Raw genomic sequence first — 25,982 nt, 5'->3', positions numbered from 1 at the left:
AAAGGATATATGCACCCCTAAGTTCATAGCAGCACAATTTACAATAACTAAGATTTGGAAACAGCCTAAGTGCCCAATCGCAGATGAGTGTATTAAAAAACCTGTGGTACATCTACACAGTGGAATACTAGGCTGCTGTAAAAAGGAAGGAACTCCTACCATTTGTAACAGCATGGATGGAACTGGTTAGCATTATGCTAAGTGAAATAAGCCAATCAGAGAAAGATAAATATCACATTACCTCACTCATATGTGAAATATTATGAACTACATATACTGACGATCTAAAACAGATCCAAAGAGGAGACAACCAAGATGGCGGCATAGGTAAACACCTGAACTTGCTGCCACACACAACCACATTAAAACTACAACTAAAAGACAAAACGAATATCATCCAGAACCACGGGAAGGCTGGCTGAGTGGAAATTCTACAACTACAAGGAAAGAGAAAAGCGCATTGAGTCTGGTAGGAGGTGCAGAGGGGTGGAAGTGTGGAGGTATGGAGGTGTGCCAAAGGAGCTGGCAGCTGGGTATGCTGTTGTCTTTTTCAACTGGAAGGGAGGCACAAGCTCCTGACTGCTCTGAACTCCAGTTCCGGTTGACAATCTGGGGATCCAGACTCATATGGAGAGAAACTGGACTGTCTGGCATTGGGCCGGAACATGAGGGCGGCTTTCTTGCAGAGGTGCTCGCAGCTTTCATTGTTCCTGCACAGGGCCGAGGGGCACAGAGACCTGGGACCTCTCCAAGGCAGGGCTGAAGGGAAGCCATTGCAGTTTGCTCCGCCCTGGTGATTCCCTAAGACCCCACCCCACCCAATTTACAATCCCCATTCAAGCTGTGGCAGAGGCCTTTGCATACGAATGGCCTGGCCTTTCTCTGTCTAAAAACCTGACAAACTGCAGCTGGGTCAGAGAGCTCCAGAGCTTCCAAAAGAAGGCCCAAGGCTAGTCAGCAGCCTGCATTGCTTCACAGCTGCGCCTCATCTGGGCACCTCCAAATCCCAAAGAAGAGGAATCTGCAGATCTCTCTGTAACTCCTGCTGGGTGGCCTCAAGCAGTGGCTGACTTTGCACCTCCTTGGAGATCCAAGAGCCAGTGTATCCAGTGGTCAGAGTAAGACCATCCACATTACAACTCTTCACATCCATAAGAGACAGACTAAGGGGGCAAACTCAGTGAGCGCCAAAGCTCCACTGCAGCAAGTCCTGCCCAATAAGGGTGTCTCCAGCACAGAAGTTCTCCCACTATAGACACAACTGGCCTCACAGCCAACTGTCCTGGAGGTCAATTCCTCCCACTGATACCTACAACAATCAAGGCTTAACTACAACAAGACTGTGCACACAGCCCACAAGGGCGTGCACCAAGAGTGTCCACATCAAGGATCGGGGAGGCTGAGCCACTGGGCCCTATAGGACGCCTAGTACACAAAGCCACTCTATCAACACAGGGAACCAGCCAAAATGCAGAGACAAAGAAACGTGTCACAAATGAAAAAAATGGATGAAAGCAAAATACTGGATATAGAGTTCAAAACCATGGTTATAAGGTTACTCAAGAACAGCCGTGGGCAAACTACGGCCCGCGGGCCGGATCTGGCCCGTTTGAAATGAATAAAACTATTGGAAAAAAAGACCGTACCCTTTTATGTAATGATGTTTACTTTGAATTTATATTAGTTCACACAAACACTCAATCCATGCTTTTGTTCCAGCCCTCCGGTCCAGTTTAAGAACCCATTGTGGCCCTCGAGTCAAAATGTTTGCCCACCCCTGCTCAACAATCTTCTAGAAACCTCCAAGAAATTTAGTGAGACCCTCGAGGATATGAAAAAGGTCCAACTAGAAATTAAGCATACACTGATTGAAATAAAGAATAACATACAGAGATCCAACAGCAGACTAGAGGATCCCAAGAGTCAAGTCAAAGATTTGAAATACGAAGAAGCAAAAAACACCCAACCAGAAAAGCAAAAAGCAAAAAGAACCCAAAAATATGAAGATAGTGTAAGGAGCCTCTGGGACAAATTCAAGCGTATCAACATCCGAATTATGATGGTGCCAGATGAAGAGAGACAGCAAGATACTGAACACCTATTTGAAGAAATAATGACAGAAAACTTCCCCTACCTGGTGAAAAAAATAGACTTACAAGTCCAGGAAGCACAGAGAACCCCAAACAAGAGGAATACAAAGAGGACCATACCAAGGTACATCATAATTAAAATGCCAAGAGCAAAAGACCATGTGAGAATATTAAAAGCAGCAAGAGAAAGACAGTCAGTTACCTACAAGGGAGTACCGATATGACGGACAGCTGATTTCTCAACAGAAACTATGCAGGCCAGAAGGGAGTGGCAAGAAATATTCAAAGTGATGAATAGCAAGGACCTACAACCAAGATTACTCTACCCAGCAAAGCTATCATTTAGAATTGAAGGTCAGATAAAGAGCTTCACAGATAAGAAAAAGCTAAAGGAGTTCATCACCGACAAACCAGTATTATATGAAATGCTGAAGGGTATTCTTTAATAAGAGTAAGAAGAATAAAAAGATAAAGATAAAAATTATGAACAATAAAGAACCAACAAATACATATCTATCAACAAGTGAATCTAAAAATAAAGTGAATAAGAAAACTGACAAACAGAATAAACTGGTGAATAGAATAGAATCAAGGGCAAAGAAAGAGAGTGGACTGACAATTCTTGGGGGAAAAGGGGTGTGGGGGTGTGGGAAGAGACTGGACATAAATCGTACACCTATAGATGAGGACAGTGAGGGGGGTAAGGGTAGGTGGTGGGGTGGGAACCGGGTGGAGAGAAGCTATGGGGGGAAAAAGAGAAAGAACTGTAATAATCTGAACAATAAAGATTTATTTAAAAAATTAAATTAAATAAAAAATATATCCAGAGATATAGAAGCATCGAACAGACCATCCATCCTCAAGGGGAAGGGGGGTTGCGGCTGGGGGGGTCGAGGGGGCGGGGTGAGAGATCAACCAAAGGACTTGTATGCATGCATATAAGCATAACCCACGGACACATTCCGTAGGGGCTTGAGGGCATGTCCTAGGAAGGTGGGAACAAGCAGGGAAAGTCAATGGGGGAAAAAAGATTCATATGTAATACTTTAAACAATAAAGAATTATAAAAAACAAATTAACAAAAAAATAAAAAATATATATATGATAACAATAACGTAATGGGGTTAGAGTGCACCTATATAGCAGCACCATTTTTGTATGCTATTGAAGCTAAATTATAATTAATTCAAATTACATTGTTATAAATTTAGGATGTTAATTATAATCCCTACAGTACACATTAATTCCTAAAAATTATATACAAAATTAAATGAGAAGGAAATCAAAGTGGTACACAAAAATAATCAACTATACCTGAAAAGGGCAAGATTTGAAAGAGAAAAATGGTTAACAACATAGTGAAAACAAATAAAGGCAGAAATCCTTCCTAATTAGAAATAACTACAAAAGTAAATGAATTAGCCCAGCCAGGCATGGCTCAGTTGTTGACCGGCAACCTATGAAGTTCGATTCTCAGTCAGGGCACATGCCTGGGTTGTGGACTGCATCCCCAGTGTGGGGAATGCAGGAGGCAGCTGATCAATGATTCTCTCTCATCACTGATGTTTCTCTCACTCCCTCTCCCTTCCTCTGTGAAATCAATAAAAAAAAAATGTTTAAGTACATTAATTAAACTCACCAATCAAAAGCCAGGAATTGGCTGAATGGATTTAAAAACACAATCTAGCCCTAACCGGTTTGGCTCAGTGGATAGATCGTCGGCCTGCGGACTCAAGGGTCCCAGGTTCGATTCTGCTCAAGGGCATGTACCTTGGTTGCAGGCACATCCCCAGTAGGGAGTGTGCAGGAGACAGCTGATCGATGTTTCTCTCTCATCGATGTTTCTAACTCTCTATCCCTCTCTCTTCCTCTCTGTAAAAAAAATCAATAAAATATATTAAAAATAAAAATAAAATAAAAACACAATCTAAGAAACACTGTTTAGACCCAAAGATTTTAAAAAGGGTTGATAATAAAAGGATGGAAAAAGATATTCCACACATATAACCACCAAAAGAGACCTGGAGTGGCAAAACTAATAAAAGACAAAATACACTTTAAGAAAAAAAGTTGTTACAAGAGACCGAAAAAAACCTGTAGTATAATAAGCTCAATCCAAAACCACAATACAGAATATCAATAAGGAACCAAGTATTTAAACAATGCTTTAGAGCAACACATATAACACAACATGCAACAAAAGCAGAATACACATTTTTCCAAATGTATGTGAAATATTCTCAAGGAATGACCACATGTTTGGTCACAAGACAACAAATTTTAAAAGACTGAACTCATATCAAGTATCTTTTACCACCAAAATGGAACAAAACTAGAAATCAATAGCAGAAAGATAATTAGAACATTCACAGATATAAGGAAATTGAACACACTGTTAACCAATTAAATCTCAAGGTAAATTAGAATAGATCCTTAGGCAAATAAAAATGAAAACACAACATACCAAAAATTTATAAGATACAGCAAAATTGGTACTAAGAAGGAAATTTATAGCAATACTAATGCTAAAAATGAATAAAAAACTCAAATCAACCATTTAACATTACATCTTAAGGAACTAAAAAGACAAGAAAAAACTACAACCAAAGTTAATAAAAGAAAGAAAATAATAAAGATTAGAGTATAAATTTAAAAATTGAGAAGGGAAAAAATTGATAAAACTAAGTTGGTCTTTTGGAAAACTGAAAAACTCTTAGCCAGAATAGGTAAGAAAAGGAAGAAGACTGAAATAAATAAAATTCAAAATGAACGAAAGGTCTAGACAAGACAATGGACTCGGTGAACTCTGTGCTCTCCTCCTCCCATGAACATCAAAATTACAACTAAATTATAAACAAGCAACCCGGAGAACCATCTGAAGCCTAGTTGCACAGAAGTCCTAAATCTAAGGACCTAAACAAGAAGCCATGTCAAGCCTGGTAGGAGAGGCAGAGCCACAAAACTGGTTGTCTCAACACCCCTGTGTGATGATTGAAGGGCAGCAATGAAGAATCCAAAGGACATCTCAACTACAAAGGTCCTCCCTGAGGATCGAGGGGTTCCAGCTACACACCATGCTACCCAGCCCAGAGCATCAGTGCTGGGAAGAGGAGCCCCCAAAACACCTAGCTGTGAAAAATGAGTGGGTATTCCATCCATTCAGGTGAAAAAGAACACCGCTGGAAAGCCAGATGTCCTCTTAAAACAGCCCTCAAACAGACTTGCTCACTCACAGGCACTCACTCTGGACTCTTAGAGGGATATACAGGAATAAACTGGCTGTCAGAGAGGCATATATGTGTGGGAAACTGTTTATTGCCTTCACTATCTGATAAGCATAGACAGAGAACTCCCCGAAACCCCCCAAAGGCTGGGTGCCTTTGAAGCCCTAGCAAAGCTCGAAGGCTGGGTGCCTTTGAAGCCCTAGCAAAGCTCAGAGCTAGGCGCCACCTCTGTTTGTCCAGACAGTGGTAGCTGAAACTACTCCCCCATTTATTATTTTGTAAATCCTTGCTGATGGGCTAGTCTGCTTGTTACTAGGGGGTCACCTGCCTAAGGGCTATGCTATGGGTGCATGCCAGATCAATAAAAGCTTGGTGAGGCCTGAGCACAGAGGAAGTCCTTCGGGACTTGGCCGCCTGGTCCCCCAATATTGCAAAATTATCTCGTGTCTTTTTTTCTCATTTGTTGTGCGGCTCCTCTTTCAGATACCGAACCCTACTCCACGCAGAACGTGGAGGGAGTATTACTCGACAATAGGGATAAAGTGACTTGTGTGTTTCAGGGCAATGATTGAAAGGACAGCTACCAGTCTGTGTTGAGCCCTCCCCCTGCATGGCCAGTGGGTGGAAACCATGTTGAGCTCTCCCCCAACACAACTAAATCTGAATCTGCATTAGCCTGGTGATCTCTGTTCCCTGCACTCTGATGAATCCCTGAGACCCTGCCCCACCCAAGTTGCATACTGCAAGAAGCTACTTAACACACTGCGGACCAGTAGTTTTATTGCTAGCTTTACCCAGTGGCCAGATAAGTTTCTATTGAACAAGTACAAAAAAACGTTTTACATAAATGTTAAAGGCACACTTTAAAATTAAATAACCATTGCAATTTGAAGTTATTTATTACATGTTCTTACAAGCCAATATCTTTTTAAAATATGATACTGTGTAATATGAAGCGAGAATTCTCGTGATCCGCCGCAATGTGTTAAGCAGCAGGCAGTCAACCTCAAACCCCACTGCAGTCTTTCTTAAAAATTCTCAAAGGGCCCTAACCGGTTTGGCTCAGTGGATAGAGCATCAGCCTGCAGACTGAAGGGTCCCAGGTTCGATTCCGGTCAAAGGTATGTACCTTGGTTGTGGGCACATCCCCAGTAGGGGGTGTGCAGGAGGCAGCTGATCGATGTTTCCCTCTCATCGATGTTTCTAACTCTCTATCCCTCTCCCTTCCTCTCTGCAAAAAATCAATAAAATATATTTTTAAATAAATAAATTCTCAAAGGTCAGTAGATGGCAGGTGGGTAATGGCTAGCCTCAGGGTGCCCTGTGCCTTTTCCTGAGTAGCCCAAGAACCAGCACTGGCACCAAATCTGAATTTGTATAAATCTAGTGAAATTAACTCCCCACACCTTGGTGACTCACCATCACCCTGCCTCATCCAACTCACATACAGACCAAGTCCCTTTCAACAGGGGAACCTTACTGGCAGCCAGCAGGTGGCAACAGGACTCAGGGTACCCTACGCCTTATCTTATGATGAACTGGCCCAGGCATAGTACTGGAGGCAATGAGACTTGGTTTGCACAGTGGCCCCTCTCACATACTTCTAAGTCCAGCACAGATCACTTTCTGTGAGTGCAGAATCATTCACAGAAAGCCGCTGACATGGGCCTTCACCAAAGCCCCTCCCAAGAGGCTCCAAACCAACACACCTGATGCTGGCTTCAGAAGACAACAGAACACCACCCAATAAGCTCCACAAGTGGCACAACCAAAGAGTGGTCTCAACAGACACCAGAATCCATGAAGGCAAATCCCAGTGTGGGGTCAGCTCCCGCACAGCAACTCATGTGCTGTGGTCATGGCCAATTCTGACAACCAGTCAGTCAGCCTGAGGATCAATCCATCCTACTGATAAGCCAACAGCAATCCAGGCTCAACTGCAATAGGTGGGTAAACAAAACCCACACAAGGGACATTCCTGGAGCACTCGGCTCAGGTATTAGGAATAAAGCGCCACTGGGCTGCACAGGACACCTACTACATAAGGCCACCCTGCCCAGGCTGGGAGACACAGAACACCTACCTAATGCACAGAAACACAGAAACATAGACAAAATGAGGGAACAAAGAAACATGTCCGAAATGAAAGAACTAGACAAAACTCTAAAGAACTAATGAAATAGAAGCTCCAGTAGCACAATCAGTTAGCGCGCGGTACTTATAAAGAACTAATGAAATAGAGGCAGTCTACCTGAAACACAGTTCAAAACCCTGGTTAGCCCTAGCCGGTTTGGCTCAGTGAATAGAACGTCGGCCTATAGACTGAAGGGTCCTGGGTTTGATTCAGGCCAAGGGCACATGCCCAGGTTGCAGGCTCAATCCCCAGTAGGGGGCATGCAGGAGGCAGCTGATCAATGATTCTCTCTCATCATTGATGTTTCTATCTCTCTCTCCCTCTCACTTCCTTTCTGAAATCAATAAAATATATATATATATATATATATATATATATATATATATATAAAAAAAACACTGGTTATATATGATGCTCAAGGAACTTAGGGAGAACTTCAACAAAGAAATAGTAAGCATAAAAGGGAACATAGTATCCATAAAAAGAACCAGTCTGAAATAAAGAATACAATAAATGAAAGAAAGACTGCTCTAAAAGAAATTAAGGGCAGAGGATCCAATTAGCAGTAAAGGTGCAAAAACACCCAAACAAAACAGAAAAAAATTTTTTTAAAATAAATATAGTTTAAGGGACCGCTGGTATAATATCAAGAGTAACAACATTTGTATCAGAGGGGTACCAGAAAGAGGAGAGGGAGCAAAAGACTACAAACTATTTGAATAAATAATGACTGGAAACTTCCCTAGGTTGGTGAATGGAAAGGACACCCAAGTCCAGGAAGAAGAGAGATTCCAAAACAAGATGAACCCAAAGAAGACCAAACTAAGACACATCTAATTGAAATGGTGAGCGGAGGGTCTGGAGCAGCTGAAACCAGTTTGAGCGCAGCCGCTTTCTGCAGCCAGGCGACGCCGCGGGCCACCTTGGGGAGCCCTGGCGAGGCGCGGACGCCTGGAGCCAGGCAGCTCGGCCCGGGGCACTCACTCTCGGGCTCGGCGGCGGCGGCAGCGACCCGCGGACGAGGACCCGCGGACGAGGACCCGCGGACGAGGACCCGCGGACGAGGACCCGCGGACGAGGACCCGCGGACGAGGACCCGCGGACGAGGACCCGCGGACGAGGACCCGCGGACGAGGACCCGCGGACGAGGACCCGCGGACGAGGACCGGCAGCACAACATCCTCAAATAAATCCATCAGAATGACACCTTCTCAGGTTACCTTTGAAATAAGAGGAACTCTGTTTCTAGGAGAAGTTTTGGCTATATGTGGAAGCTGTGATGCTTTGGGAAACTGGAATCCTCAAAATGCTGTGGCTCTCCTTCCAGAGAATGAGACAGATGAAAGCATGTTTTGGAAAGCAACCATTGTACTCAGTAGAGGAGAATCAGTTCAGTATCGCTACTTCAAAGGGTGCTTTTTAGAACCGAAGACTATCGGTGGTCCATGTCAAGTCATAGTTCACAAGTGGGAGACTCATCTACAACCACGATCAATAACCCCTTTAAAAAGTGAAATTATTATTGACGATGGACAATTTGGAATCCACAATGGTGTTGAGAATTTGGATTCGGGATGGCTGACGTGTCAGACTGAAATAAGATTACGTTTGCATTATTCTGAAAAGCCTCCTGTCTCTATAACCAAGAAGAAATTCAAAAAATCTAGATTTAGAGTGAAGCTGACACTAGAGGGTCTGGAGGAAGATGATGATGATAGGGTGTCTCCCACTGTTCTTCACAAAATGTCCAATACCCTGGAGATATCCTTGATAAGCGACACTGAGTTGAAGTGCAAGCATTCACAGCCGGATTGTGGGTATGGCTTACAGCCTGATCGTTGGACAGAATATAGCATACAGACAATAGAACCAGATAATTTGGAACTAATATTTGATTTTTTTGAGGAAGATCTCGGTGAACATGTAGTTCAGGGTGATACTCTTCCTAGACATGTGGGTACAGCATGCCTCTTATCATCTACCATTGATGAGAGTGGGAAAAGTGCTGGAGTCCTCACTCTTCCTATCATGAGCAGAAATTCCAGACAAACTATAGGCAAAGTAAGAGTTGACTATATAATTATTAAGCCATTACCGGGATACAGTTGTGACATGAAATCTTCATTTTCCAAGTATTGGAAGCCAAGAACACCATTGGATGTTGGACATCAAGGTGCGGGGAATTCTACAACTGCTAAGCTTGCTAAAGTTCAAAAAAATACTATTGCTTCTTTAAGAAATGCTGCTTGCTAATCAAGGTGCAGCCTTTGTGGAATTTGATGTACATCTTTCAAAAGATTTTGTGCCTGTGGTGTATCATGACCTCACCTGTTGTTTGACTATGAAAAAGAAATCTGAGGCTGATCCGGTTGAATTATTTGAAATTACAGTAACGGAATTAACATTTGACCAACTCTAGTTGTTAAAGCTTACTCATGTGACTGCACTAAAATCTAAAGATCTAAAAGAATCTGCGGTTGAAGAAGAAAATTCTTTATCTGATAATCAGCCATTTCCTTCTCTTAAGATGGTTTTAGAGTCGTTGCCAGAAGATGTAGGGTATAACATAGAAATAAAGTGGATCTGCCAACAAAGGGATGGAATTTGGGATGGTAACTTATCAACATATTTTGACATGAATCTGTTTTTGGATATCATTTTAAAAACTGTCTTAGAAAATTCTGGATAGAGAATAGTGTTTTCTTCATTTGATGCAGCTATTTGCACAATGGTTCAGCACAAGCAGAACAAATATCCCATATTATTTTTGACTCAAGGAAAGTCTGATATTTACCCTGAACTCATGGACCTCAGATCTCGGACAACTGCTATTGCAATGAGTTTTGCACAGTTTGAAAATCTACTGGGGATAAATGCACATACTGAAGATCTGCTCAGAAACCCATCCTACATTGAAGAGGCAAAAGCTAAGGGACTAGTCATATTCTGCTGGGGTGATGATACCAACGACCCGGAAAACAGGAAGAAATTGAAGGAATTTGGAGTTAATGGTCTAATTTATGATAGGTATTTGTTTTTCATGAAAACTTTCATGAACTGTTAGCAAAAAAGTAGCTTTCATTGTATAGCATAAATACTATTAAACTTAGTTAAAATTCTGTAGCTCAGCCTGAGGTTTATCTTAACATTTGTCAGTGGAATTTTTCATACTTTGGAAATCACGTGGGAAGCTTGTTCTGGTGACTGGGCTCTAAGTTACCTTGAGGGTGAGGCTGTCTGCCCCAGACCACTTCAGTCTACACCAGCTTTCTTAATGATCTTTCCCAGTTCTGTGGCTTTTCATACCTTTATATATTCCTAAATTTTTATATCTCCAACTCAGATCTTTCCCTTGACCTCTATCTAAACTTTTTTATATATATAAATATATTTTTATTGATTTGAGAGAGGAAGGGAGAGGGAGAAAGAGATACAAACATTAATGATGAGAGAAAATTATTGATCAGCTGCCTCCTGCATGCCCCCCACTGGAGATCTAGCCTGCAACCTGGGCATGTGCCCTGACCAGGAATGGAACTGTGACCTCCGGGCTCATAAGTCAACACTCAGTCACTGAGCCGTGTTGGTTGGCTCTCTTTACTTTTTTTTTTATCTAGCTATAGATTTAACCGATTTTAGTATAAATGACAACTGTCTTTCCAGTTTCTCAGGCCAAATCCTTGAAGTCCTTCATGATTCTGTTCTTTATCTCATATCCCAAATCCAGTCAAACAAAATCATGTTGATTCTATCTTTAAATATATCCTAAATCTATCAACTCAAAAAAAAAAAGAAAAGAAAGAAAGAAATGGTGAACGGTAAAGTAAAAGAGAGAAACTTAAAAGCAGTAAAAGAAAGGCACTTAGTTTCCTACAAGGAGGTTCCCCTAAGACTATTAGCATATTTCTCAACACAAACTTTTTAGGCCAGAAGGAATTAGAAAATATTCAAGGTAATGAAAAGAAAACACCTACAACCAAGATTACCAAACAAGGCTATCATTTAAAACTGAAAGAGAGAAAGAGCTTACTAGACAAGTAAAAGCTAAAGGAGTTCTTCACCACCAAGAAATGTTAATAGAACTTCGATAAGAAGGGGGAAAAAGAACATAAACATAAACTATAAAATGGAATAACTATAGGCCTATTAATCATCACTTTAAATGTAAATGGCTTAAATGTTCCCATCAAAAAACATAGGATGGCTGAATGGATGAAAAAACAAGAAGAAACCCACTAGAGATTCATAGACACACGGGATGAAACTAAAAAATGAAAAAGATGCTTCATGCAAATAGTACAAAAAAACTGGGATAGCAATATCTGTATCAGACAAAATAGACTTTAAAACAAAGACTATTATAAAAGACAAAGAAGGACATCTCATAATGATAAAAAGATCAATCCAACAAGAGGCTATAACTCTTATAAATATTTATGCATCCAATGTGGGAATACATAAAGCAACTATTGATGGACATAAAGGGAGAGATCCACAGTAATACAGTCACAGCAGGGAACTTTAGCTCTCCACTGACATCAATGGATAGGTCTTCCAGACAGAAAAATGAGGAAACAACAGTCTTAAATAACATGTTAAACCAAATAGGCTTGATGTTTTTAGAGCATTTCAACACAAAGCATATATTATTTTCAACTACACATAAAATATTTCCCAGGATAGGCCACAGGTAAGGATAAAACACAAGTCTCAATAAATTTTGGAAGACTGAAATCACATCAAGTATCTTCTCCAAACACAATAATATGAAACTAGAAATCTATTAAAGGAAGAAAATTGAAAAACACACCAACACATGGAGTATAAATAACATGCTACTAAACAGTGAATTCAAGGAACAAATCAAATGATACCTTGAGACAAATTAAAATAAAATTTGACCTAAAATCTATCTGACACAGAGAAAGCTGTCCTAAAAGGGAAATTCATAGCAATACAGGCAACCTCAAGAAACAAGAAAAATCTCAAATTAAAAAATATCTAACCAATCGCCTAAAGGAACTAGAAAAATAACAAAGCCTACAGGGAATTGAAGAAAGGAAATAAAGAGTGGAACTAAACAAAAGAGTCTAAAAAAACAATACATAAGATCAAAGAGAGCAAGAGCTAATTCTTTTGAAAAGATAAGCAAAACGGATAAACCTTTAACCAAACTCATCAAGAAAAAAAGAGACAGGGTCCAAGTAAATATAATCCTATCCAATAAAGAGGGAATATGCAAACTGACCATCACACCGTAACAAAATGGCTGCGTCCACAGAGGAGGCCAAGTTCCCATAACGATCCTTAGCAAGCAATCAGCAGGGACCTGAGGCTGCGTGGCACTGGGCCGGGACAGGGGACCTGAGGCTGCACCCCCCACCTGGTGGGACTTGACAGGGGACCTGAGGCTGCGCCCCCCACCCTGACGCCAGCCCAGGGGACCTCAAGCCATGCCCTCTGCCACAGCGCTGGGCAAGGGGACCTCAGGCTGCACCCCCACCCGGCAGGGCTTGACGGGGGGCCTCAGGCCATGCCCCTCACCCGCGGGGATTGATGGGGGACCTCAAGGCACACCCCAGGCCCAGGCCCCGGCCCAGGCTGGGGAACCTCAGGCAGCACCCCCGCTCCAGCGCCGGGCTGGGGGATCTGAGGCTGCACCCCTCACCTGGCAGGGTTTGACAGGGGACCTCAGGCCGTGCCCCCTGGCCCAAGGTGCACCCCCCAGCCTGGGCCAGGGAATGTCAGGCCGCGCCCCTCACCCAGCAGGGCTTGATGGGGGTCGGGCCGGCTGGGTCTTGATCTGCGAGATTTCAAGACGGACATGGGTGGGTGGGGCCTTGACTCTGGTTCCCACGGCGTGCCCCAGACTCTGACAGGAGAAAGATTTTCATATACATTTTACTAATTTTCTTTCATCTCTGACACTTCTATATAGAGAAATGACAAATAGCAATATTAAAATGTTTCCTCTAATTAATTCCCTTTTAACTAGTCAGAAATGAAAGAGGATAAGGGAGAACAAGTCACTATAGGAATAAAAAGGATTGTAAGAAAATACTATGAACAAGTATATGACAACAAAAAGATAATCTGGAATAAATGGATACATTCCTAGAAACATACAATGTTCTAAGACTGCATCAAAAAGAAACAGAAAATCTGAACAGAATGATTACTACCAACAAAATCGAATCAAAAAACTCCCAACAGTCCTAGCTGGTTTGGTTCAGTGGAAAGAGTGTCGGCCTGCGGACTGAAGGGTCCTGGGTTAGATCCCAGTCAAGGGCACATGCCCCATTTGCAGGATCAATCCCCAGTGGGGGGCATGCAGGAGGCAGCCACACAATGATTTTCTCATCATTGATGTTTCTTTCCCTCTCTCCCCATCTCCCTTCCTCTGAAATCAATAAAAATATACTAGAAAAAGAAACTCTTATTTTTTTTTAAATATATTTTATTGATTTTTTACAGAGAGGAAGGGAGAGAGATAGAGAGTTAGAAACATCGATGAGAGAGGAACATCGATCAGCTGCCTCCTGCACACCTCCCACTGGGGATGTGCCCGCAACCAAGGTACATGCCCCTGACTGGAATCGAACCCGGGACCCCTCGGTCCACAGGCCGACGCTCTATCCACTGAGCCAAACCAGTCAGGGCTAGAAAAAGAAACTCTTATACTAGATCGCTTCACATGTGAATTTTATCAAACATTCAAAGAACTAACACCTATATTTCTCAAACTATTTCAGAAACTTCAAAAAAAGGAAAGGCTACCACATTGATTTTATGAGTCCAGCATTATCCTAATTCCAAAACCAGGCAAAGATATTACAAACATATACAATATTAAGCCAATATTCCTGATAAACTAATTGCAAAAAATCCTCAAGAAAATATTAGCAAATCAAATTCAGCAATACATTAAAAAGATGATCAACGGGGATTTATTCCTGGAATACAAGGTTGGTACAATATCTGCAAATTAATTCAGGTCATGCACCACATGAACAAAATAAAGGATAAAAGTCATATGATCATATCAATAGATGCAGGAAAAGCATTTGAAAAAAATCCAACATACTTTTATGATAAAATCTATCAGCAATGTGGGAATAGAAAGAAGGTACCTGAAAATAATAAAGGCCATATATGGCAAACCCACAGCTAACATCATACTCAACAGGAAGAAACTAAAAGCATTTTCCTTAAGATGCAAAAAAAGACAAAGATCTCCACTTTCACCACTTTATTCAACATAGTATTGGAAGTCCTAGCCACAGCAACCAGACGATAAAATCAAATAAATGGAATCCCAATTGGAAAGAAAGAAATGAAACTGTCACTATTTGCAGATGACATGGTACTGTATGTAAAGAGACCTAGCCCTAGCCGGTTTGGCTCAGTGGATGGAGCATTGGCCTGTGGACTAAAGGGTCCCAGGTTCGATTCCAGTCAAGGGCATATACCTTGGTTGCAAGCACATCCCCAGTAGGAGGGGTGCGGGGGGCAGCTGATCGATGTTTCTCTCTCATCAATGTTTCTAACTCTCTATTCCTCTCCCTTCCTCTCTGTAAAAAATCAATAAAATATATTTTTTAAAAAAAGAGAGACCTAAAGATTTGACCAAAAAAACTCTTAGGATTGATAAATGAGTTCAGTAAGGTAGCAGGATAAAAAGTTAATATTCAGAAATTAGTTGCATTTTATACACCAGTAATGAACAATCAGAAAGAGAAATTAAGAAAATAATGACATTGGAGAGACAAAATGGCGATCAAATAGATGGATGTGTACAAAGCCTTGTCCGGGAGCAAACAGAACAAGTAACTAAATTGAATAACATCCACCCTGAACTGGTGAAGTAAACACAGCTGGTGAGAAAATTCACAGCCAGGAGGACACCTGGAGAAAGGTGAAATCAGGGATCTGGGCTGGAGAGAACTGGGAGACCTCTGAGCCCAGAGGACTAGAGGAAAACCGCACGGCACCGAGGCCGCATCCCTTGGGACAGGCAAAGCGTCTGACTGTGGAAAGGAGGTCCACAGGACTGCTGGTGGTAAAGAATTCTGGATCTGGGTCCACAGTCACAAGACACTGAGTCCAGAGGGGGCATTTTGGACGGCTTCCCAGGCCACGCCGTGCCAGGGAGAGAGCGGCTCGCAGTGGCGCAGCTCTTTCCCCTTTTTGGTCTTTGCTTTTGTTCACTGAACCTAGTTCATAGGACCTTTCAGATACGAACATTCACCCGTGGCTGAGGTGCAGGTGGAGAGGTGTGGACTTGTGGAGTCTGGGGAGAGGCTGGGGAGAGGAGAGGGTCTGGGAGAGGTGGCCGCAAGTCTGTCGCTGAGTCATACCTGACTTGCGGGACATAGGAAGCCATTTTCTCCTGGAGAGATAGCCCCTCCCTGCAGTCTTCAGGCAACCAATACATCCACACCCAGACTACATCCTGAATGGCACAAAGGATACCAAAAAAAATCTGAATAGTCCCTAAGAGTCCACAGGGACTGGCCTAAAGACAGGCCTTCAGTCCCAGAAACAGGAAACTGAGAAGCCACAACAAGTACAGAAGAGTGGGACCTTAAAGCAGCCAAATGAACCACACTTCACTTTTTCATTTTTATTTTTATTTTATTTTGTTATTATTTTGTGATCTTTTTTCTTTTTTATTTTCCATTTTTCATTTGTGTCTTTATTTCCTATTTCTTTTCACATTATTATTCCATCATTCCAATTTATTTAATTTTAAACCTATTTATTAGTCAATTTTTTTAAATTTTTTATTAATTTTTTATTCTCTTTCTTTGTTCTTCTCCAATCATCCTCTTTCTACTTCCTCAACTGAGGTCCTCCCCATATCCATCCAATTCTTAACCTTACTTTCTGAATATAATATTCTGCCCCCACCCTCTTTACTGGGTATTTGGGGTTTGTATGCTTTGGTTTTTCTGTTTGTTCTATGGTGTTTTCTTCCCATATATATTTTTCCCCTTTTCTTCCTTTTTCTTATTTTTCTTTTCTCTCATACCATTTTTTTCTCTCCTTGATATCATATATGCTCTCTTTTCTCTCCCCTAATTCTCTTCTCTCTGGTGGTCACTTATATTGGGGTTATCAGTGTCATAAGTACATTCATATTTTGTTCCCTTTGTGTAGTGTCTTGTCAAGGTGAATTTTATCCTGTTTGGCCAATGTCCTGGAGAGCGAGTCACATAAGCAGACACCCGGAGAGGAGACTCCATCCACAAACAGGTCAATAACACTCCAGACCCAACTACAGACGAAGGAAGAAGGCAGCAGTGAGGGAGATACCGTGAGTGAGTGAGGGAACCAAAGAGTGTGTGGTTGTGTGCGGTGGGTGTGTGTGTGTGTGTGTGTGTGTGTGTGTGTGTGTGTGTGTCTGTGTGTCATAGTTAGATCCCACAGGACATTTGGGGGCAGGCTAAACAGGCTAGCCTAACCAGGCAGCCTCTGCTACTTTGCAAACAGTACCAGAGCAGCCAGCTCTTCCACAGAGGCCTCACCTTTTTGAAGGGGAGAGCTGCTGTGACTGGGAGCCCAGCCTCATCTCCACCAAGGGTGCCCTCAGATAACACCCAGGACTCTACATCCACCCTCGCCAAGGACCTGCTGGCTCAGCTGCAGACCCACAGTCACCGAGACTCCATCCACCCTGGGTGCAGGCTCCTGTGAGTTCCGAAGAATGCTCTCCTCTGACAAGCAAAACACTTTAGTCCAGGGCACTGCGAACATGTGAGCAGGAGCCACGTGAGCAGCCCGCCCCCATCCGAGGAGTGGCAGCTGTGCAAGTGGCCCTCCCACGGTTCGAGGAACAGCAGCCTCGTGTGCAGTTCAGTCCCGACCAAGGAGCAGCAGCTCTGTGACTGGCCCACACACTATTGAGGAGCAGCAGCCATGGGAGCAGCCTGCCCCCATCCAAGGAACAACAACACCGTAAGCAGCCTTCCCACATCCGAGGAGCAGCAGCCGTGCAAGCAGCCCACCCCCATACAAGGAACAGCAGCCCTGCGAGCAATCTGCCACTGTCCAAGGAGCAGCAGCCTCACGAGCAGCCCATGACCGTCAGAGAAGCACAGCCCCCGTGAGCAGGCCGCCCCCATCTGAGGAACAGCAGCACACAAGCAGCTCATCCCAGTTCCAGGAGCAATAGCCATGCGAGCAGCCAGCTCCCATCCGAGGAACAGCAGCCCCGTGAACAGCCCGCCCCTGTCCGAGGACCAACAGCCGCAAGAGCAGGCCGCCACTGTCCAAGGAGCAGCAGCCTCATAAGCAGCCCGCCCCGTCTGAGGAGCAGCAGCTGCACGAACAGCCTGCCACTGCCAGCCAGAGGAGCCACCACCATTGTGAACAATGCCAACCAGAGGAGCCGCTGCCAACTGAGAAGCAGCCGCTGCCACGACCTGCCGAGTAGCAGCCGATGTGCAAAGAGCCATTGGCATGTGTGGAACAACCCCTGCACAACTCAAAACCTAGATCCTTTGGTGAGAGCAAAAATGGGTAGACAAATTAAACCTCAAAGGAAAGAAAAGAAGAAATTCCCAAAAAAGCAGCTAAGTGAAACAGAAGCATACAGATGTCAGAAAAAGAAACCTATATAATAAAAGGGTAATATGCAAATTGACCCTAACAGCAGAACGACTGGGAATGACTGGTCACTATGACACACACTGACCACCAGGGGGCAGACGCTCAATGCAGGAGCTTCCCCCTGGTGGTCAATGCTCTCCCACAGGGGGAACTCTGCTCAGCCACAAGCCAGGCTGATGGCTGCCAGTACAGCAGTGGTGGGAGCCTCTCCCACCTCCTCAGCAGGACTAAGGATGTCCGACTGAAGCTTAGGCCTGCTTCCCGCTGGCAAGTGGACATCCCCCAAGGGCTCCCGGGCTGCCAGAGGGATGTCTGATTGCCAGCTTAGGCCCAATCCCCAGGGGAGCAGGCCTAAGCCAGCAGGTGGTCATCCCCCGAGGGGTCCCAGACAGTGAGAGGGCACAGGCCGGGCTGAGGGACACCCCCCCTGAGTGCACAAATTTTTGTGCACCGCGCCTCTAGTTCAGAATAAAACTCATACAGTTCATAAACCTGATGGATGAAAAAAATCAACAACTTATGTAATAAGACGAAATAAAGAGTGATATAGCTGCAATAAAAAACAACATGAAAAGTTTCAACAGTAAACTAAGAGAAGCAGAGGACTGAATTAGCAAATTAGAAGACAGGGAAGCAAAACACACCCAATCTGAACTGCAACTGGCGAAAAAAATTAAAAGACAGGAGGAGAGCCTAAGGGACAACAAGAAATGAAGCAACATAAGAATAATAGGGGTGCCAGAACAACAGGAAGAGGAACAGGGCTTAGAAAACCTATTCTAAGAAATAATCACGGGAGAACCAAGATGGCGGCATAGGTTAACCCCGGAGTTTGCTGCTTTGAACAACTACTTCAAAAGTGAAACTAAAAGACAGAACGGACATCACCCAAAACCACTGGAACGCTGGCTGAGTGGAAGTCCTACAACTAGGAGGAAAGAGAAACGCATACGGACACTCAGAGGAGGCGCAGTGCTGAAGTCAAATTCTGAGGTGCGGAGTGCGCGGAGCGGGCTGGCGGCGGAGGGCACGGTTGGCGTTTTCAATCGGGAGGGAGTCGCAGACTCTGAGCTCCAGATCCAGGCGAGTCTTTAGGGACCCAGACTCAAACGGGAGCAGCGGGACTGCCTGGCTTCGGTCAGAGCGAGTGCAGCTTTCTCTCCGAGCTTTGCAGCGGGTGCTGGGACTCAGAGAGGCAGAGCCCCTGGGGACAGGACTGAGAGCCGCCATAACTGCTCTCTCCGGCCCACCCTGTTGATCCTGTGCGACCCGCCCCGCCCAAGCCCTGCACAGAGGCATTTGCCGGATAGCCTCAGGCAAATGCCAGATTAGCACCTCCCTAGAGGACAGAAGTTCTCGCACTGCTGACACAGCTGATTCTCATAGCCACTTGGCCTGGGGGTCAGACCCTCCCTGGAATTAGCTACAACAATCAAGATTTAACTATAAAACCACGAACAAAGACCACTAGGGGGTGCACCAAGGAAGCATAACAAAATGCGGAGACAAAGAAACAGGACAAAATTGTCAATGGAAGATCTAGAGTTCAGAACCACACTTTTAAGGTCTCTCAAGAACTGTTTAGAAGCCGCCGATAAACTTAATGAGATCTACAAGAAAACTAATGAGACCCTCGATGTTATATTGGGGAACCAACTAGAAATTAAGCATACACTGACTGAAATAAAGAATATTATACAGACTCCCGACAGCAGAACAGAGGAGCGCAAGAATCAAGTCAATGATTTGAAATGCGAGGAAGTAAAAAACACCCAACCGGAAAAGCAAAATGGAAAAAGAATCCAAAAATGCGAGGATAGTGTAAGGAGCCTCTGGGACAGCTTCAGGCGTACCAACATCAGAATTATAGGGGTGCCAGAAGATGAGAGAGAGCAAGATATTGAAAACCTATTTGAAGAAATAATGACAGAAAACTTCCCCCACCTGGTGAAAGAAATGGACTTACAGGTCCAAGAAGCGCGGAGAACCCCAAACAAAAGGAATCCAAAGAGGACCACACCAAGACACATCATAATTAAAATGCCAAGAGCAAAAGATAAAGAGAGAATCTTAAAAACAGCAAGAGAAAGAAACTCAGTTACCTACAAGGGAATACCCATACGACTGTCAGCTGATTTCTCAACAGAAACTTTGCAGGCCAGAAGGGAGTGGCAAGAAATATTCAAAGTGATGAATGCCAAGAACCTACAACCAAGATTACTTTATCCAGCAAAGCTATCATTCAGAATTGAAGGTCAGATAAAGAGCTTCACAGATAAGGAAAAGCTAAAGGAGTTCATCACCACCAAACCAGGATTATATGAAATGCTGAAAGGTATCCTTTAAGAAGAGGAAGAGGAAGAAAAAGGTAAAGATACAAATTATGAACAACAAATATGCATCTATCAACAAGTGAATCTAAGAATCAAGTGAATAAATAATCCGATGAACAGAATGAACTGGTGATTATAATAGAATCAGGGACATAGAAAGGGAATGGACTGACTATTCTTGGGGGGGAAAGGGGTGTGGGAGATGCGGGAAGAGACTGGACAAAAATCGTGCACCTATGGATGAGGACAGTGGGTGGGGAGTGAGGGCGGATGGTGGGGCGGGAACTGGGAGGAGGGGAGTTATGGGGGGGAAAAAGAGGAACAAATGTAATAATCTGAACAATAAAGATTTAATTAAAAAAAAAAAAAGAAATAATCTCAGAAAAATTCCCTGATGTACGGAAGAAAAAAAGTCACACAAGCACAGAGAGTCCCAAACAAGATGAACCCGGAAATGAAGACATGTAATAACTACGATGGCAAATGTTCAAGACAAAGAGAGAATCTTCAAGGCTACAAGAGAGAAACAGAAAGTTACATACAAGGGATCTCCCATTAGATCAAATGATTTCTCAACAGAAACACAACAGGCCAGGAAAGAATGGAAGGAAATTTACAAAGTAAAGCATAGCAAGGGACTGAATCCAAGAATACTCTATCCAGTGAGCTTGTCACTCAAATTTGAAGGGGAAATAAGGAGCTTCACAGACCAAAAAAAATAAGGCTAAGGGAGTTTATCACTACCAAGCCAGCAATGCAAGAAATGCTAAAGGGCCCTGACTGGTTTGGCTCAGTGGATAGAGCGCCGGCCTGCAGACTCAAGGGTCCAAGGTTAGATTCCACTCAAGGGCATGTACTTTGGTTGCAGGCACATCCCCGGTGGGGAGTGTGCAGGAGGCAGCTGATCGGTGTTTCTCTCTCATCGATATTTCTAACTCTCTATCTCTCTCCCTTCCTCTCTATAAAAAATCAATAAAATATATTTTAAAAAAAGAAAAGAAATGCTAAAGGGACTGGTGAAAAAAAAGATGAAATAAAAAAAGAAGAAGGAACAAAGGCACAAAAAAAATGGCTACAAACAAGTACCTATCAATAATAACTTTAAACATACATGGACTAAATGCTCCAGTCAAAAGATATCAAGTGGCTGAATGGATAAAAAAAAACATTACCCATATATATGCTGTCTACAAGAGACCCACGACACAACGAGGGACTCACCCGGACTGAAAGTGAAGGGATAGAACAATATCTCTCAGGCAAATGGAAATTTAAAAAAGAGCTGGGGTAGCAATACTTATATCTGACAAAATAGACCTCAAAGTGAAGGTTATAACAAGAGATAAGGAAGTACACTTCATAATACTAAAGGGATCAATACAGCAAGAGGATATAACTCTGATAAACATAAGTGCACCCAATGCAGGAGCACCCAAATACATTAAAAAACTCCTGGAAGATATCAAGGGAGAGATCAACAACAATACAATCATTGAAGGGGACTTTGATGCCTAGAAAAAGGGACTGACATCTCTGGATAAATGCTCTAGCCCATAAAATCAGCAAATAAACAGCAATCCTAAATGACTCACTAGATCAGATGGACTTAACTGACATCTTCAGAACATTCCACCCCAAAACCACAAAATATACAGTCTTCTCAAGTGCACATGGGACATTTTCAAAGATACACCACATATTGGGTCACAAGCAAAGTCTATCCAAATTCAAAAAGATTGAAATAATATTAAGCATCTTCTCAGATCACAATGGCATAATATTAGAAATAAACTACAATAAAAACAACCCAAAATACTCAAACACCTGGAAGCTGAATAGCATGCTATTAAACAATGATTGGGTTACCAAAGAGATCAAAGAAGAAATCAAAAACGTCCAGGAAACGAATGACAGTGAAAACACAACAATCCAAAATCTATGGGACACAATGAAAGCATTCATTCCTGAGAGGGAAGTTTATAGCTCTACAGGCATACCTCAAAAAACACTAAAAATGGTAGTAAATAATCTAACTCTATAATTTAAAGGGTTAGAAAGAGAGCAACAAGAGAAGCCCAAAGGGGGCAGAAGGAAAGAGATAATAAAGATCAGAGCAGAAATAAATGACATAGAGACAAAAAAATACAATGATCAATGAAACCAAATTAAAATGATAAAGAACATTGCTTCTTTGAAAGGATAAACAAGATTGATGAACCGCTAACCAGACTAACCAAGAAGCAAAGAGAGAGGACCCAAATAAACAAAATCAGAAATGAAAGAGGCGAAATAACAACAGAATCCACAGAAATACAAAGGACTATTTAAAGAATACTATGAATTGCTGAAACTGGTTTGGCTCAGTGGATGGAGCGTCGGCCTGCGGACTGAAGGGTCCCAGGTTCGATTCCGGTCAAGGGCATGTACGTGGGTTGCGGGCATATCCCCAGTGGGAGATGTGCAGGAGGCAGCTGATCGATGTTCCTGTCTCATCGATGTTTCTAACTCTCTATCTCTCTCCCTTTCTCTCTGTAAAAAAAAAAAAAATCAATAAAATATATTAAAAAAAAAAAAGAATACTATGAACAATTCTATTCCAACAAACTAGACAACCTAGAGCAGGGGTGGGCAACCTTGTTATGAGTGCGTGCCAAAACCAGCAAAAGCTCTGACTCAAAATTCTTCTGCGTGCCAGCCCTAATTTTTTGAGAACATGTTACGCCTACTTGATATCTCTTAAGGTGTACATATGTGAAGAACCTTGAAGAAATAATAAAATTCATTCGATCGACAAAAACACAGTATATGATGATGAAAAATACATTTATTTTTTAATGTATACATATACACTGATAGTCCAACAGAAAACTTTATGACTCCATTTGATATTAACAGTGGGACTTTTGCTGCTGCATCACTGATGACAGAGACATCAGGTTTATATTTCGTGACCTTCAGAGATATGCACGAGCTACTACTTTCTTCCGTCAAGCTACTCCTATTACGAGACTTAACAAAATTCATCACTGAGAACAAAGATTCACAAGCGTATGTGGATGAAACAAAAACCCTAGTCGGATCTAAGGAAGGCAGGGAGAGTTAAGGCAGAGGCATAGAAATTGCTCTTCCCTTCTCTTGTCAATCCATGTCTATGGTCTTTAAGAAAACTTGCTATGTAAAATTATTTATTTATCTAAGATGCACCTACACTGAATTCATCTGAAAAATAAAAAGTGAATATTAAGAAAAAAATTGTATATAAAAAAAAATTGTAAATGGAAGATTACAAGAGAGGATTTCATGTGCCAGCAAAAGTTACTGGCGTGCCGTATTTGCCACGCGTGCCAGAGGTTGCCAACCCCAGACCTAGAGGAAATGGACATATTCCTAGAAAAAATACAACCTCCCAAAACTAAATCAGAAAGAATCTAAAAATCTCAATAGGCCGATAACTCTGGAAGAAATTGAAGCAGTAATCAAAAAAGATTCCAGCAAACAAAAGCCCGGGCCCAGACGGCTTCACAGGGGAGTTTTACCAAACATTCAAGGAAGAATTAAAACCCATCCTCCTCAGACTATTCCTAAAAATTCAAGAGAAAGGAACACTTCCAAGCTCATTCTATGAAGCCAGCATCACCCTAATACCAAAACCATATAAAGACAACACAACAAAAGAGAATTACAGGCCAATATCCCTCATGAACATAGATACCAAAATCCTCAACAACATTCCAGCAAATTGGATCCAGCATTACACCAGAAAGATCATACACCATAACCAAGTAGGATCTATCCCAGGGATGCAAGGATGGAACAATATCCGCAAAGCAATAAACATGATACATCACATAAACAAATTGAGAAATAAAGATCACATAGTCATACCAATTGATACAGAAAAAGCATTTCACAAAATCTAACACGCTTTCCTGATAAAACCCTCAGGAAAATGGGAATAGAGAGATAATACCTCAACATAATAAAAGCCTTAAATGACAAACCTACAGCCAACATCATACCCAATGGGCAAAATCTAAAACCATTTCACCTAAGAACAGGAACAAGACAGGGATGCCCTCTTTCACCACTCCTGTTCAACATAGTTCTGGAAGTGCTAGCCATAGCAATCAAACAAAAAGAAGAAATAAAAGGTATCCAAATTGGGAAAGAAGAAGTAAAACTGTCATTATTCGCAGATGACATGATACTGTACATAGAAAACTCTAAAGACTCCATCAAAAAATTATTAGACTTAATAAACGAATTCGGCAATGTAGCAGGACACAAAATTAACGCCAAGAAATCTATGGCATTTCTATACACCAATAGTGAACTTACAGAAAGAGAGACTAAACAAAAAACAATCCCATTTACCATCGCACCAAAAAAATTAAGATACCTAGGAATAAACTTAAGAGGTAAAAGACCTGTACTCGGAAAACTACAGAACATTGAAAAAAGAGAGAGAGAGACATAAACAGATGGAAAAACATACCATGTTCATGGATTGGTAGAATCAACATCATTAAAATGTCCATACTACCCAAAGCAATCTATAGATTCAATGCACTCCCGATTAAAATACCAACAGCATATTTCACAGACCTAGAACAAACTCTCCAAAAATTCATCCAGAATTAGAAAAAGAACCTGAATAGCTGCAGCAATACTGAGAAAGAAAAACAAAGTAAGGGATCTCAATACCAGATATCAAGCTGTATTACAAAACCACTTTTCTCAAAACTGCCTGGTACAGTGGGGCCTTGACTTACGAGTGTCCCGACTAACGAGTTTTTCGAGATACGGGCTGTCTCTCGGCCGATTTTTTGCTTTGAGTTGCGAGGTAAAATTCAGGTTACGAGCCAGCTTCAGATACCCCACCGTTAGTTGGCACAGCGAACGTCACAGTGAACACCACAAGATCAGCCCAGCATCACGTGTCTCACTCATTCACTTTTTGATTTGACATACAAGTTATTTGAATTACGAGCTCCGTCACGGAACGAATTAAACTTATAAGTCAAGGCCCCACTCTACTGGCATAACAACAGGCATATAGATCAATGGAACAGAATAGAGAACCCAGAAATAGACCCAAACCACTATGCTCAATTAATATTTGACAAAGGAGGCAAGAACATACAATGGAGTCAAGACAGTCTTTTCAATAAATGGTGTTGGGAAAATTGGACAGATACACGCAAAAAAATGAAACTAGACCACCAACTTATACCATTCACAAAAATAAACTCAAAATGGATAAAGGACTTAAACATAAGATGGGAAACCATAAAAATATTAGAGGAATCCACAGGCAGCAAAATCTCAGACATAGGCCAGAGCAATTTGTTCACCGATACAGTTCCTAGGGCAATGGAAACTAAAGAGAAAATAAACACATGGAACTACATCAAAATAAAAAGCTTTAGTATAGCAAAAGAAACCATCAACAAAACAACAAGGAAGCCCACTGCATGGGAGAACATATTTGCCAATGTTATCTCTGATAAGGGTTTAATCTCCAACATTTACAGGGAACTCATACAATTTAACAAAAGGAAAATAAACAACCCAATCAAAAAATGGGCAA

At 42.3% G+C, this 25,982-nt stretch overlaps 1 protein-coding gene and 1 pseudogene across 2 annotated transcripts in view; one reads left to right on the top strand and one right to left on the bottom strand.

The window, feature by feature from the left end:
• The window catches only part of ABCB7 (ATP binding cassette subfamily B member 7), a 195,914-nt gene that overhangs the window by 149,719 nt on the left and 20,213 nt on the right, over nt 1-25,982 (bottom strand). The window lies entirely within an intron of this gene.
• On the top strand, nt 8,649-10,512 carry LOC308510957 (glycerophosphocholine phosphodiesterase GPCPD1-like; annotated as a pseudogene). The gene has a single exon. The product of its transcript is annotated as a glycerophosphocholine phosphodiesterase GPCPD1-like (transcript).

The sequence above is a fragment of the Myotis nattereri genome, assembly GCF_964212035.1.
Source record: "Myotis nattereri genome assembly, chromosome: X".
NCBI lineage: Eukaryota > Metazoa > Chordata > Mammalia > Chiroptera > Vespertilionidae > Myotis > Myotis nattereri.
This window is presented reverse-complemented; position numbering and strand designations above follow the sequence as displayed.